A 14,600-nucleotide genomic window follows, 5' to 3' on the forward strand; every position below is an offset into this window, starting at 1 on the left:
GAACAATTTTCTTAGGTTAGTGAAAGCTGGGTCGTTTCGCCGCCTTTTTAACACACTGGCTTTAACCTTTTACAGTATTTGACCGAGAACCTTCCCCATTCGAGTAGTTGATTTCCCAAAAAGCTTGAGTCCGAGGACTTCGTAACGCTTGGGTTCCGTCTAAGACTTAGATTTGTTCTCATTACTTGGTTTCCCCATAGGCTTGAGTCCGAGGACCATGCAAGCCCTAGGTTCTGTCCAAGACTTTTTGAGTTCAATTTCTCCCTTTCCTCAGGTATTTCACGAGGTGCCGAGCAGAAAGTTGTCCTCGGCAACGGTTATTCCTTGGTGTGGGCCATTGCCCTTGGGCCCCCATGCAGAACAGTCCTGGGCCGCGAATTTACTTGGCCCTCAACTTAAAGGGTATTTACGTAGTTTTTGGTTACGTGGTACTTTTTGGCATCCCGATGTTCGAGTTGCACCTTCCAGAGACTCCTTTAATCTCCTGGTTGCAGGTGGCGTAGGAGATTGAGCCTAAGCCATCTTGTCTGTAGCGTCCCTTGGGACGCTGCGTGAATTAAATGCCACCACCTTTATCTCTTTAAATAAATGAGAGAGAGTAAATTACTTCATCTTCGCACCTATTCTTTAGTTTTCTACCAAATCACAGCTCCTATACTCAGTGCTGTCCTCCCTTAGCACAATATGTCTGAGGCGAGGGTAGGGAAGAAGGAAATTTCTCAGCCACGGAAGCGCCGTGCCCTTATGAGACTAAAAATGGTGAGGTATGAGCACAGGAAGCATAAGTTCAAGAGAGTGCTCCATTTCAATCGAGGGGAAAGGACGTCTCTCCCTCTTTTAGTCAAAATCCGAAGCAGGTTCTGTTCATGCCAGAACTTTGGTGTGTCAGAAGAAAGATTCTCCGCCATCAGCGCCTCTGCCTTGTGGCGGGCGAATATTTAGAGAAAGCCCCTCAACTTCCAACTCCCTGCACCTTTCCTTCAGCGGTGTTAGGCTCAAGTTGGGTCTCTTTTGCTGTTTGAGTTGTGGGCAAGTGAAAGTATATTGAGGAAGAACAAGGTCTTGGAGCTGTAGCCAACCTCTCCTCTGATCTACTTCCTCGGCTTTTACTTTTTTCTCTTGTATCTTCCTTTCTTTTTGGTTATGTAGTGAGCTTTGACACAAACTGATTCTAGCTTTTCATTGCACACTGTACTATCTCTTTGCTTTAGTAAAAAATGGCGATTTCTTTACTTGTTTTGAATGCTGTTCTTTTGATAAAACTACTTGGTGAGTTGGGGTGCTCCATGTGTGTGTTTCTCTTCGGCAGTATTTAAAGCAAGAACTCTTGAAACACAATCCAACTAGTTCTAATCTATCAACACTATCAGGCAGAATAATAATAACTCATAGTAAGTTAAATTTAGGAAACTAACCGAGATAACGGTTGAATGTTCCGTAGTAAGCACGAGAATGTTGTATGAGGACGACAAATTCTAAATAATTCGTCCGAGGGAGTGACTGAGCATTGCATGACTTCGGTTATGCTTTTGGAAACACGTTACTCCATTCCATACTGGTCTCTTTAGTGTTGAGGATCCGAGGGCAAACTAAAGAATCCATGTAACACAGTTTCCCTTTTAAGTAGTTGGTTTCCCCGGAGGCTTGGGTCCGAGGACCGTACAAGGCCTTGGTTCTGTCCAAAACTTGTATCATCTTTTTAAGTAGTTGGTTTCCCCATAGGCTTGGGTCCGAGGACCATACAAGGCCTTGGTTCTGTCCAAAACTTGTATCATCTTTTTAAGTAGTTGGTTTCCCCAGAGGCTTGGGTCCGAGGACCATACAAGGCCTTGGTTCTGTCCAAAACTTGTATTCTTCTTCTTAAGTAGGTGGTTTCCCCATAGGCTTGGGTCCGAGGACCATACAAGGCCTTGGTTCTGTCCAAAACTTGTATTCTTCTTCTTAAGTAGTTGGTTTCCCCAGAGGCTTGGGTCCGAGGACCATACAAGGCCTTGGTTCTGTCCAAAACTTGTATTCTTCTTTTTAAGTAGTTGGTTTCCCCAGAGGCTTGGGTCCGAGGACCATACAAGGCCTTGGTTCTGTCCAAAACTTGTATCATCTTTTTAAGTAGTTGGTTTCCCCAGAGGCTTGGGTTCGAGGACCATACAAGGCCTTGGTTCTGTCCAAAACTTGTATTCTTCTTCTTAAGTAGTTGGTTTCCCCAGAGGCTTGGGTCCGAGGACCATACAAGGCCTTGATTCTGTCCAAAACTTGTATTCTTCTTTTTAAGTAGTTGGTTTCCCCAGAGGCTTGGGTCCGAGGACCATACAAGGCCTTGGTTCTGTCCAAAACTTGTATCATCTTTTTAAGTAGTTGGTTTCCCCAGAGGCTTGGGTCCGAGGACCATACAAGGCCTTGGTTCTGTCCAAAACTTGTATCATCTTTTTAAGTAGTTGGTTCCCAGAGGCTTGGGTCCGAGGACCATACAAGGCCTTGGTTCTGTCCAAAACTTGTATTCTTCTTCTTAAGTAGTTGGTTTCCCCAGAGGCTTGGGTCCGAGGACCATACAAGGCCTTGGTTCTGTCCAAAACTTGTATCATCTTTTTAAGTAGTTGGTTTCCCCAGAGGCTTGGGTCCGAGGACCATACAAGGCCTTGGTTCTGTCCAAAACTTGTATCATCTTTTTAAGTAGTTGGTTTCCCCAGAGGCTTGGGTCTGAGGACCATACAAGGCCTTGGTTCTGTCCAAAACTTGTATTCTTCTTCTTAAGTAGTTGGTTTCCCCAGAGGCTTGGGTCCGAGGACCATACAAGGCCTTGGTTCTGTCCAAAACTTGTATTCTTCTTTTTAAGTAGTTGGTTTCCCCAGAGGCTTGGGTCCGAGGACCGTGCAAGGCCTTGGTTCTGTCCAAAACTTGTGTTCTCTTTTTCGTTTATCCGCTTCTTAAAGGTCAGCTCCTCGAATAAAGCGGAGGAAGCTATCTTGGTGTTTGGAGCCCCTAGACTTGCCATGCCACTGGCATTATGAGGCGTAGCCCCTGGTGGGAACTTGTGTCGGAACAACGACAAGGTGTCGCCGGTCATAAAGGCGTTCTCGTAGACCCCTGTTCAACATAAACTCAACTCCATCGCCGTTCGCGTTCACGCGTAAGCCTCCCCATAGACGGCGCCAATTGTAGGGACACGTTCCAAAATGAACCATAACGGTTGTTGGGTCAGGATGTGAATGGGCCCATACAATATCATTTGTAGAGAGTGGGATCGAAAGGCTAAGTCGTGTTTACCCGGCGGTGGTTTTTGTTAAGATATTTATGCATGGTTCAGGTGTATTCGCCTCTGAAGCCCTTTTCTTCTTTCAGTGGGACTGGAGGCCCCTCCTTTAGGTTACATATTTTTTCTTTTATACTCGCATGCGTTCAATTTCCTTTGTCCACGTGTAGGGTCGACCTTTTCAAGACTGATGCTTGTCCCATCAGTCCCAGACCTAAGTCGTGAGAGTTGTTGATAAAGTTAATGGATAAGGCTCTGTTAGGCGCAGAGATATGCATGGGGAAGATGGCAAAGGAAGCCCTTCTTAGATATTTTAGATTTCCCTTCAAGCACGTCCCTTTACCTTTCTGCCCTTGTTCTTGGGTCAGCCGAGGACTGCACTGTCCTCGGCTGCTTCTCCGGGCCAATTGGGCCATACTATTCTTGAACTCTGGCCATGAACTTTTTCGGCTTAGGCCTCTGGACCCTTCATCAGCAAGTGGGCCTGGCCCGTCAATTTATTGGACCCCACACTTATTATATATGAAAATATATAGTCCACAAGTATGAGATTAATATTCAACAACATAAAAATTTACACCATGATTTGTCTTCTTTTCATTTTTCTACTTTTATTATTATTAATTTTATTATGTCAATTTGAATTCATTGTTCAATTTTTGTAAAATCCATGTTTACTCTACACTATATTTAATTATGAATTTTCTAGGATATGCTATATATTTTGATGGCTGATTCAAATGATTTCTTGACAAAATTTTGTTTGAATAATTTGATAAGTTGTGTTATATTTCTTTGATTTTTTTTTTTAGTAACGGTAATTTATTAATTTAAGCAGTAAAAATTTTCTTTTGACAATTGACAAAATGATCCTTAAAGAACTATCATTATAAATTTTTTACAATCAAATAAGTTTATCCACAAATGATCGATCATTAATAATATTCCCACACATTGCGTAGGTCTGTGGCTAGTTATCAAATGGGCAATACTAAAAAGTTATGTTTCAGTTGTATTGTTATTGTATGCATCACATATATTGTACAACGTTGACAATCATGCATAAAAAAATTATATATATATAAAATAAATAAATAAATAACTCAATTAGTAAGTGGTTTATCACAAGATCAATCCAACTTATTCTCATTCAAGCAAACACTTTAACAATTACAACCGAAATGAGTTGATAATCCTAAATAATCACACATACCAAGAAGAGAGAGAGAGAGAGAGAGAGAGAGAGAGAGAGAGAGAGAGAGAGAGAGATTATTGGTGAATTTATTGCAAAATTTTCCTTTAACCCATCAGGCTAATGGGTCAACCCTTCTTTTCAAAGGTAAGAAATTCCTCTACCTATACTCACATTTTCCTTTAGTTTCGAACATATAAACAAGTTCAAGTTTAATTTTGTCAAAATTAGAGCCTTGATGTTAGGACATTTTTAAGGGTCCGCCCAACCTTTTGCCGCAAAACCTGGGAGAAAATGGCTTTTGCTCTTATATTTTAAAATGGGAAATGCTAACGAGTGCCCTTAGGACATTGGTTAAGAATCTAGTTAAAGAAAGTTTTTATAGGAAAAGAAAAAAAAAACAATTAATGTTTTGACAGCTTTTTTCATTTCCCATAAAAGTGATGTCAAAACTTTCCTAAAATGAATTCTTAACTAATGCCCTAAGGGCACTCGTTAACATGACCCTTTTAAAATATCTAGCACAATTTCTCTATTTTGAAACAATTAAACATCGTATCTTTGTTTTAAAACTTGATTTTCTAAAAATTGAATTTCTCGTAGAATTCTATTTTATGATTATTGAGTTATAGGTAAGTTTTTACCAATGTTATGAATACCGTTTTGGAAGTTGTTTCGGTTTGTCCACTGGAACGGAATATTTCAGTACCGGCCTATTTTGACATACCGTTTTGAGTTGTTTCGGGGTTGCAATATATATATATATATATATATATATCAACAAAATTTCCAAAAAATAATAAGTAATTAATTACCAAAGTAACCACAAATAAGCAAATAATAAGGTGATTATTCCTTTTAAAAAAAATGTTATTTATATACTATTAATTCGGTGCCTTTTTTTGACAATGTGTGTGTGTGTGTGTGTTTTTTTTTTTAACAAGTGGTACTCCTATTTTTAACCATCAGCTCATGTTAGATTTTTGCCTAAAGGACACTATTTGCCAGAAAAGAAAAAACGTGTCACTATTTGCTTGGGTGCCCATTTAATATTTCACTTAGCCCCACCTAAACCCACCTTTTTTACTTGAAGAAGGCCCCTAGTTTTCAAATTCTCTACCTCTGTATTTTATACTTTTATCTTACAAGGTACCACACTCCCTCTACCACCTATTCTCTTTGTGCTGCAAATATGTGAACATTGTGAAAGTCGAAGTTTCATGAGTAATCCACCTCAAGCTCAAAGAATTATCAAAGGTCACCTTCAGTTTTTTACCCCTCTCTCTCTCTCTCTCTCTCTCTCTCTCTCTCTCTCTCTCTCTCTCTCTCTATATGTATATATATATATGTTCATTGTTGTGAATTTTTTTGGTTATATTTGATGCTATGGGTTAGAATAGAATCAGTGAAACTCAACACTATTGCATGTAATGATGAAAAATATGGTTAGATTGAAGAGGAAAAAAAAATAGCCAAATTCATTCTGGCCAAAAATGGCATTTCGGTCGAAATTATCCGAAATTGACCAGAATACCCGAAACTGGCCGAAATTTGATCCGAGGTGGAACATAGTTATTCTTGTTTCGGTTTGCATACCGGTACGAAAAATTCCGCCCATTTCGGCAGGAACGAAACGGAATTCATAACATTGATTTTTATCACATTGGAGGAGCACCAGTAGTTCTTCCCAATTTTAAAAATCTAGGTGGAACTCGATTTTACTGAAATCAAGTTCTAGGAAAAAAACTTACCTAAAAATTGATAATCATAAAATCGAGTTATATTGAAACTCGATTTTTAAAAAATCAAGTTAAAAAAAAGGACACAGTGCCTAATAGTTTTAAAACAGAAATAATTTGCTAAATATTTAAAAAAAATAAAGACAAGCCCATTTCCCCCAAAACCTGTCCATTCTATTACGGCCATATTTGTTGTGGTTGGGAGAGAAGATTAGGACCCATTGGATTATCATTTTTACAAATAAAAAACTGTTTAAAAATCCCAATAATAGAATATAGTGTAAAAATAATTTTTTTTTTTAAATTATGAAACATTTTCTCTAATAATCTATATATATATATAAAACCGAAGCCTTTGCTAGCTCCACAATTTTCCATGTCACCTTCTTTTTTTTCTTTTTTTCTTTTTAACGTTTTGTTATATTAGAATTTATCAATTTAACTCTCCCAACAATATACAATAATACAACTCTCCCATTAGCCTTCACGTCACTTTTTTTTTAAAAAAAAAAAAAAAATTCTTTTTAACGTTTTATTATCTATATATATATATATATATATATAAAACCCTACCCATACCCAGTAAATTTTTTCTTCCTACTCTCTCAACACTATCTCTCAAACGCAAACTCAGCCCTAACAAAACCCACGATCAAACTCACTCCCATCTCCTTCTTCTTCTTTAACTCTCTTATTCAATGCAGCTCCCTCATTCTTTTCTTAGCCACAACTCCTCTAGCTAATGTCAATTTTGATTCATGGTTATTTTGTTCTTGAGTTTTTATCATCTGGGCATTGATTATTTTTTGGCCCCCTTTTTGGGCATTTGATTTTCAAGATTGACTTGAAGAATTTGGATCATTTTCCGTTTCTGATGTTGGACGAATTTGGATCCTTTTCCATTTCTGATGTTGGACAATTTTTCAGGTATGAAGAATTCTAATCTGATCTTTTTCTAGTTTCAATTTTATTTGATTGATATGGGTTAAAATTCAGATTGAAATTGGTTTAAATGGAATAGAGCCTCAAAGTTATTTGATTTTCAAGACTGACTTGAAAAATTTGGATCCTTTTCCGTTTCTGATGTTGGATGATTTTTCAAGTATGAAGAAGTCCAATCTAATCTTTTTCAAGTTTCAATTTTATTTGATTGATATGGGTTAAAATTCAGATTGAAATTGGTTTAAAAGGAGCAAAGCCTCAAAGTTATGTTTTAATTATATGTCTTCAATTAGGTTTTCTATCGATTTAGGGATTTCAAATTCTACAGGTTTTGTAAGAATTAATGGTTTTTTTTTCTATGTTTTTGAAAGGCCTAAGAGTCGACCTGATGATTGATGTAGATTGTGGTTCAGAGTTTTCAGTGATATGTATGGGCTGTGTGTTGCAGATAGTTATGGGGTTTAATAATAATTTTAGGCACGGTTGATTTGATGCTATATAGTTATTGGGTTTTGTTTTAGAAAATCTTCTGTTTTGAAAGACTCTTATTGAGTGGGTACAGGTTGTGACCTCATATTCTTCATTGAGTTTTCATGGATTCACAGATATCATAAGTTAGATTTTAGGAGTTAACATTTTGAATTTGTATTTTTGGATTTATTCTTCCACAAGGTAAAACCATTTTCCTTTTTGTTTCAATGAATTTTTATAACCTATATATAAAAAAAGAAGTAAGGAACTATGTAGGGCAGTATTTATACTGATAGTTGCCACTGTTACTCCCAAATTCTATGGAACTATGTTTTGAACTCTTGATTGAAGCTTTTAGGTAACGGCTAGGCTCCCTTTGATTTAATTGAAGTCGTGATTATTTATTTGATATTTGGTTTTTCAAATGGGAGTTTTTTAATTTTTTTTGGTTTATGTTTTCTGCTTAAGTATCATGCTTGGTGTGAGTAGAGTGTTCTTGCTGTCTCCACTATTACTGTCAATTCTTTCATCTCTCTCTCTCTCTCACACACACACACACACACACACACATATTTATATGTTATTTTTTCACCGGGAAATTGATATTATTATCCTGAGGACCTAATTGGGATTTATGTATTCTTTTTCAATCTGATTAGTGGTTCCATGTTTCATAGTCTAATTTGTTTTCGTCATATCCTCTATTGTTTAGGCTGTTTCTGCACAAGCATTGCAGGGGAACCACTATGGACTGCGGTTCAATGCTCACCCATTCAACACTAAAAATGGTTTGCTTTGTTCTCTCCAATCATATTTATGATTCATGTATAAATTCAAATATCTTTTAAAGTTTTATCTAGGAGAATTGTATCAATGATGAGTTCAAAGCTAAGTGTGTAAATTACATGATATGTCATGTGTGTAGTTAGTGAGAATATTATTTCCTTAGGAATTTTTAGATATTGATGTGAAAGCCATCTTAGTAGTTGTGTCTCTATTTAATGCTGCTTTTATTTGCTTATCCCACTTTTAAGACCATTTAAAAAAAAAAAAAAAAATTAGTTTATTACGTACCATGTGTTGGTTTTAAAACTAATGCTTGACGGGTAGTTTTATGTTATTAATATGTTACCTAAACTTTTGATGATGGATGTGTCTATTTCAACAAACAGTTTCTAATGGATAACAAAGTATACTTGGATTAGCAACTTATATACATCTCTTTATATTTTTGTGATCGGTTACATTAAGTAACAACCATATCTTAATATCAATTATATACCATTTTGTTTTGAGTTGTCTTTCTTTGTAGTTGGATTGTCATCTCTTTTACCTCACTGAATGTTAGATGTTGCAGGTTCTTTCTATTGTCATGATCCAAGGGGAAACGGTGTTTATTATTGTCCCAAATTATTGTCTACAATAGCCAGGATTTCAGTGCATAGCATATTTAAAGAGTCCAAATTGAAGTGTTTCAAGTATAGGAGAGAGTCCCTTTTTTTTTTTTTTTTAATTTATATATTCTAAACTGTATTCAAATCAAATTCAATAAATTGATTGATATGCTTTTTTATTGCTATTTTTTTCCTAATAAGAAGAAGAAACATAATGGAAAACTTTCATTTGTTATATATTTTTGTTCTTTTACCATTTTTACAATAGTTGATATTGTTCAATTTTCCTTTAATCAAACGTGATTCCAGTTTTTGAGTATGTTGAGTCATATTATGAGTAGAAAGCCAGCCTATTCATTTTAAAGTGAGTTTTTAAGCAAAGAAAATATATATTATTTTTCTCAAATTATTCCGTGCATTGCACGGGTTAGCGACTATGTACAATCAAAGTGGAAGAGACAAATAGTTGTTAACATCTACTTATACAATAATTTTCCCATGCATTGCATGGGTTAGTGACTAGTTGTTATTAGAAACATGGTCCCAAAAGGTTTTCTTTTTAGGGTAAAGAAAATTAATGAAAGCATCATATTTATAAGTTTTCTCTTTATTGTTAGACACAACCAAACATGCCTATCTTACAATAGACAATTCATTACAAGTTCACTACCTAGGTTACTTTTGATTAGAGAATCTATACACACACATATATAACGGGTAAAAATACTTGTGTGCATAAAAAAATAAAAATAAAAATATTTCATACCATGAAAGTAGCAAGTCTATTGCACATGCATATTTTACAAGAGCTTATTTTAATATTCGAGGTAATACAACTTACTTTTTTTTTTTTTTGATATTGAGAGCTACCCACCCTTGGTGGGTGGGGGTGCCCTTTAACCCAAGAACGAGGGGCAAGCTTGTGACAGACCAACAGCCACCTCTCCCACCTAGTCGGTTCCATCATACGTTCAACAACTTTAATGCCCCAACTTGGTTACAAGCTTACGTTACTAAGCTCGGCATACAACTTACTTATAAAGCCACATAAAAGTAACTGGGTAATAATATAAGGGAGAAAGGACTAATAGAATAGACCAATATCTCCAAACAAACCTCCCAGCTAGAAGCATGGACTTGAGGCTCAACTATTTTATTAGAACACCACCGTACTTCCTAGCAGCTTCTCTACTATCAATGGTTTGTGGCTGAGATATTAAGTTGCCATACCGCCTTGCAGCTTCCCTATTATCAATGATTTCTGTATAGGTATCTCTTTTTGGCACTGGTTTTTGGATCGCTGGTACTCTGAACCGAGGAAAATTGCTATTCTGCTTGTCTGATTGAGCTTGATTATATCCATGGCCTTTCGCTGGCTCTGACTTATATCCGTAATCTCTCAGTGGCTCTGGCTTATATTCATAGTCTTTGATTGGCTCCACCTTATATGCATACTCTTTCACAGGCTCAGGCTTATATTCATAGTCCTTGACTGGCTCGGCCTTGTATCCATAGTTTTTCATCGGCTCGACCTTTGCTGGGGAGCTATTTTTGTATCCATGGTCTTTGACTGGCTCAACTGTTGGTGGGGAACTATGTTTGTATCTATGGTCTTTCATCGACTCAACCTCGTACCCGTAATCATTCACCAGTTCATCTTTTGTTTGAGCACCATGTTTGTATCCATAGTCTTTAGTTTGCTCAAGCTTTGGTAGGGAGCTATGTCTCTGTCCATAGTCTTTCGGCGGCATGACTTTTGGTGGGGAGCTATGTCTGTATTCTATGACCAATGGTGCACAGACCTCCTCAACAGCTGTCTCAACTTCTGCAACATACCTCTGTGCACAGTTGTTGGAAGTTTCCAAAATGATTGGCATCTTCCTTACCTCTGCAACGACAATGACAGGCTGGCTCAAATGATCAGATTCAGATGCATAGCTTGGTTTGCTCCATTCATCAGAGCGACGTGGAAAACCACTCTTGGTGGCGTTGCCTCCATAAGCATAACCATACTTAGCCATCACTAACTTTTGAGTGAGTTTTTTTTTTTTTTTACTCAAAGAACTCTTGGACTTCTTCCTCAGTTTCTATAGTTATCGTAACTTATCCTTAAATACAGAGATAATATTCCTATCTGCATGATAATTGATATGGTACAAGATTCAACTATACTGCGTTTGGCAAGAGCGTATTCACTGCTTTTCTCATCCACTTTCATCGGATTCCCTTCAAGCTGTTCATTAATGACCAAACAGTTGAAGAATCATATTCTAGCCTATCCATGGATTATGATCTCCATTAGATTAATTCTCTAGAATGAGATCTTGTTTTCTTCAGATAACACTTGGTCCTGTCCTCTCTGCGGATTGCCTCATGAGTCATATCTACCTTAAGAGAATATATAAAAGTGAGAATATCTTTGACTCCATGAAAGCTAACGTGACCTTCCTTCATGTTTCAGTACAATGTTGATGAGATTAGAGACTTTGGATCGGTTTGGATATAACTTATTTAGCAAAAAACTGAAAATTTAAAAAAAAAATAATAATAAAATTTACTGTTCACATATGGGATTGTTAATTGGCTGGTTGTACTGTTCATGATCATGAACAGCGCTAAAAGTAAAAAAACAAAAACAAAACAAAACACTGAACGCGAAACATATACTCGAGGTTTACAATCAACACATACAGTAGACATAATACACAAATTAGTTGAGTTTGGACCCCGCAAACCAGAATTATAGCTGTATCCTATTCAGTTCTGCTAGCACATATTACTCAGAAGAAAAGCCACTCTTTAGAAACACTGCCTGATTGACTGCAAAAAGCGCTTCCCGGCCACACGTACCGAAATTGCCCAAGAACATATTACTCTATGTTACTAACTTCATGATCTTGTATTCGTTAATCTTATAATTCTGAATAGAATTTCTAGTCATCTACAAACCCCATTTCCAGCTAGCACATTTTCTATATTATTTTTCTTTTAGTGATATAAAATTTGAATCACAATAATCACTAAGAGAGAGAGAGAGAGAGAGAGAGAGAGAGAGAGAGAGAGAGAAGCCCTAGCTTCATCTTCACATGCTTTTGGTAGTTTCCCATAGCTGGAATTGGTAACCAAGCTGCCTATTACATCCCGCCATGCATGTCATTGCATATTTTGAGTCACTTGATTTAACAATCTACTCAAATAAAAACACAGCCTGTGAATATACTTTTATTGAGTAGTTTCATCTTCTTTACATCAGCTTCTAATTTTCTGGAAGAATGATGAATGATAATTAGTCATTTGAAGCCTGCAATAACGTGATTGACGCCCAGTTATATAACAAAAATGTTGGTATTACTTGGCTTCGTATACTTTTTCTCTAAGCGATCCATCAAGGATCAATTCTACATTGTGTACGTACTACACCTATATTTTGCCACTACAAAAGCATTCTGAAGAATCAAATTCATTTAAAGTTCCCTCGATCTCTTCATGGTAAAACATAAAGTTTCCAACCACGTAGCACTAACGCGCGGTTGTAGCACATTCTGAAACTAGCTTATTATTCTCTATTTTCAAGTGTATTTCTAGTGGATCTGAGTTAAACAGCATAATTAAGCTTTATAAATTTCCAAAATTCTTTGATGTCTTTCTTCTGGGATAAGATTGTTGGGAAAGGACACTGATTCAACCTTGTCTACTAGGATGAGGGGTAGAAACGTCTCCATTTCACTTCAAATAAACAAAACCCATTTCATAGTTAAAATTTTATTTTTGGATCTAACAACATGTGAAGTGTATGTTATTTAGGGGCATTGGTTACATTTTTAGATTTTTATAATATTTAACTTGAAACATTAATAAATGAGAGATAGGCTATCATTTTCAAATTTAAAAAGGGATTAATATAAATGTTTTAAGAAGTCTTTCTTTATATTTTAATGAAATTTTGTAACCAACTTGGTTGTAGTTTAAGGTTACAATTTCACTCAATATCTTTTTATTGAAAGTGAATTTTGACAAATTTAATAAATTACATTTTCTTCTTATATACTTCACCTAGCAAAATTTCCACAAGATCAAAGATAAATAGATATGTCATCAATCAAATGTTTAAATTTCAAGTTTTTGTAGTCTAAATTTATACATAAAAATAAGTTTATATATTATACAGTAAATAATATCTTATTGGCACGAAATTTAACATGTGTGTTGAAAACATAAAGAGTAGCTAATCAAGTTTGTAGCCAAACTTTCTTCTTCTTCTTTTTCACTTTTCTGGCTATGGATTGATAATTTTTTTTTATTATTATTTTTTTTATTTAGAAGTGGATGGTATTTACATGAAGTTATAATTTTTATAAATGTTGTTTATCATTTTCGTCATAACTAGCTAGATTAATATAAGGAGAATATCTTTTTAACAGATTTTTTTGAATGAAATGTAGATTTTGTTTGTTTTCTTCTAAATTGAGGATGAGGAACATAAAGTAGGCAATCATGCCTATACTAACACTCTGTTTGTTTTGTCATTTGTTTAGTAGCGTTCTTGAAAATGAGATAGAATAGTTTCAATGGTTTTCGTATTACCTCTTAAACTTCTTTATTTAGTGTGATATGAGATAAATTTGTTTTTCGAAAAATTTTAACATAAAACAATCTCTTAAAAATAAGTTGTATTTTTAATAGGCTTTTCTGTTGAGTAAAATATTTTTCCCTTAAAATATTTTTTTTCTAATACTACCAAACACAAGAAAATTTAAAATCATCTTCATGAAAAAATTTCCATCAAAACAAACAGAGTATAGGTTATTTGCTGGTATGTGTGATTGAACAATAAATTCAATAATTTCATTATGACAATTACATAGGGGTCGAATAAAATTTTGATTCCCCACTTTTATAAAAATCATAATATAGTATACACATTTTTTAAAGCCTTAGCCTTAGGCGGTCATGGGTGGCTTTGTTCCTAAGGCTTCTCCTCCACCTCCTTTAGTGGCTTTTGAGGCTGAGGTTGATGATGATGATACTTCCAAGGATGGAGATGCTAGCTCTTTCGGTACAGATGAGATGTCTACTTGACATTCGTACCCTTTGTCACTCCTGACAAAAAATGGAGAGTAGTTTTGTATATGAAAGTAGTCATTCTTAGGGAGAGAATTAGTATAAGACCATTTTGTTAGGAGGAGTGTTGATATCTGAGAGATGTAGTGAGGATTATATGTATATCTTTTCTTTTCTCTACTTTAGATACATTTATTCTTGTACATGGGGTCTTGTGACCATTATTGACATACATTATACTTATTTTCTTTAAATGTTGATGTATGTTTTTTTCACCTACCCTTACATGTGTTGTTTCTTTTCACTCTTTATGCATATGCTTCTTATTACGTGTATGCAATATATTATTTCTGTTTCACACAAAGATACCTTGATAAGTTTTGTTTAAAGTGTTTCAGAAATACAAGTTGTCAAAGTCTACTTGCCATAAACTCTCTTCTTTCAAAATTTTTCAAGAGTTTATGTTAAGATGGATTTTATTGTGTTCAACAAGTGAATATGAGGTGAGTGATTTATGACTTCTCTCATATATTCATTTGTTTGTTATGGTTTTG

This window comes from Quercus robur, chromosome 3 (genome assembly GCF_932294415.1).
Source record: "Quercus robur chromosome 3, dhQueRobu3.1, whole genome shotgun sequence".
In the NCBI taxonomy this organism is placed as follows: Eukaryota; Viridiplantae; Streptophyta; class Magnoliopsida; order Fagales; family Fagaceae; genus Quercus; species Quercus robur.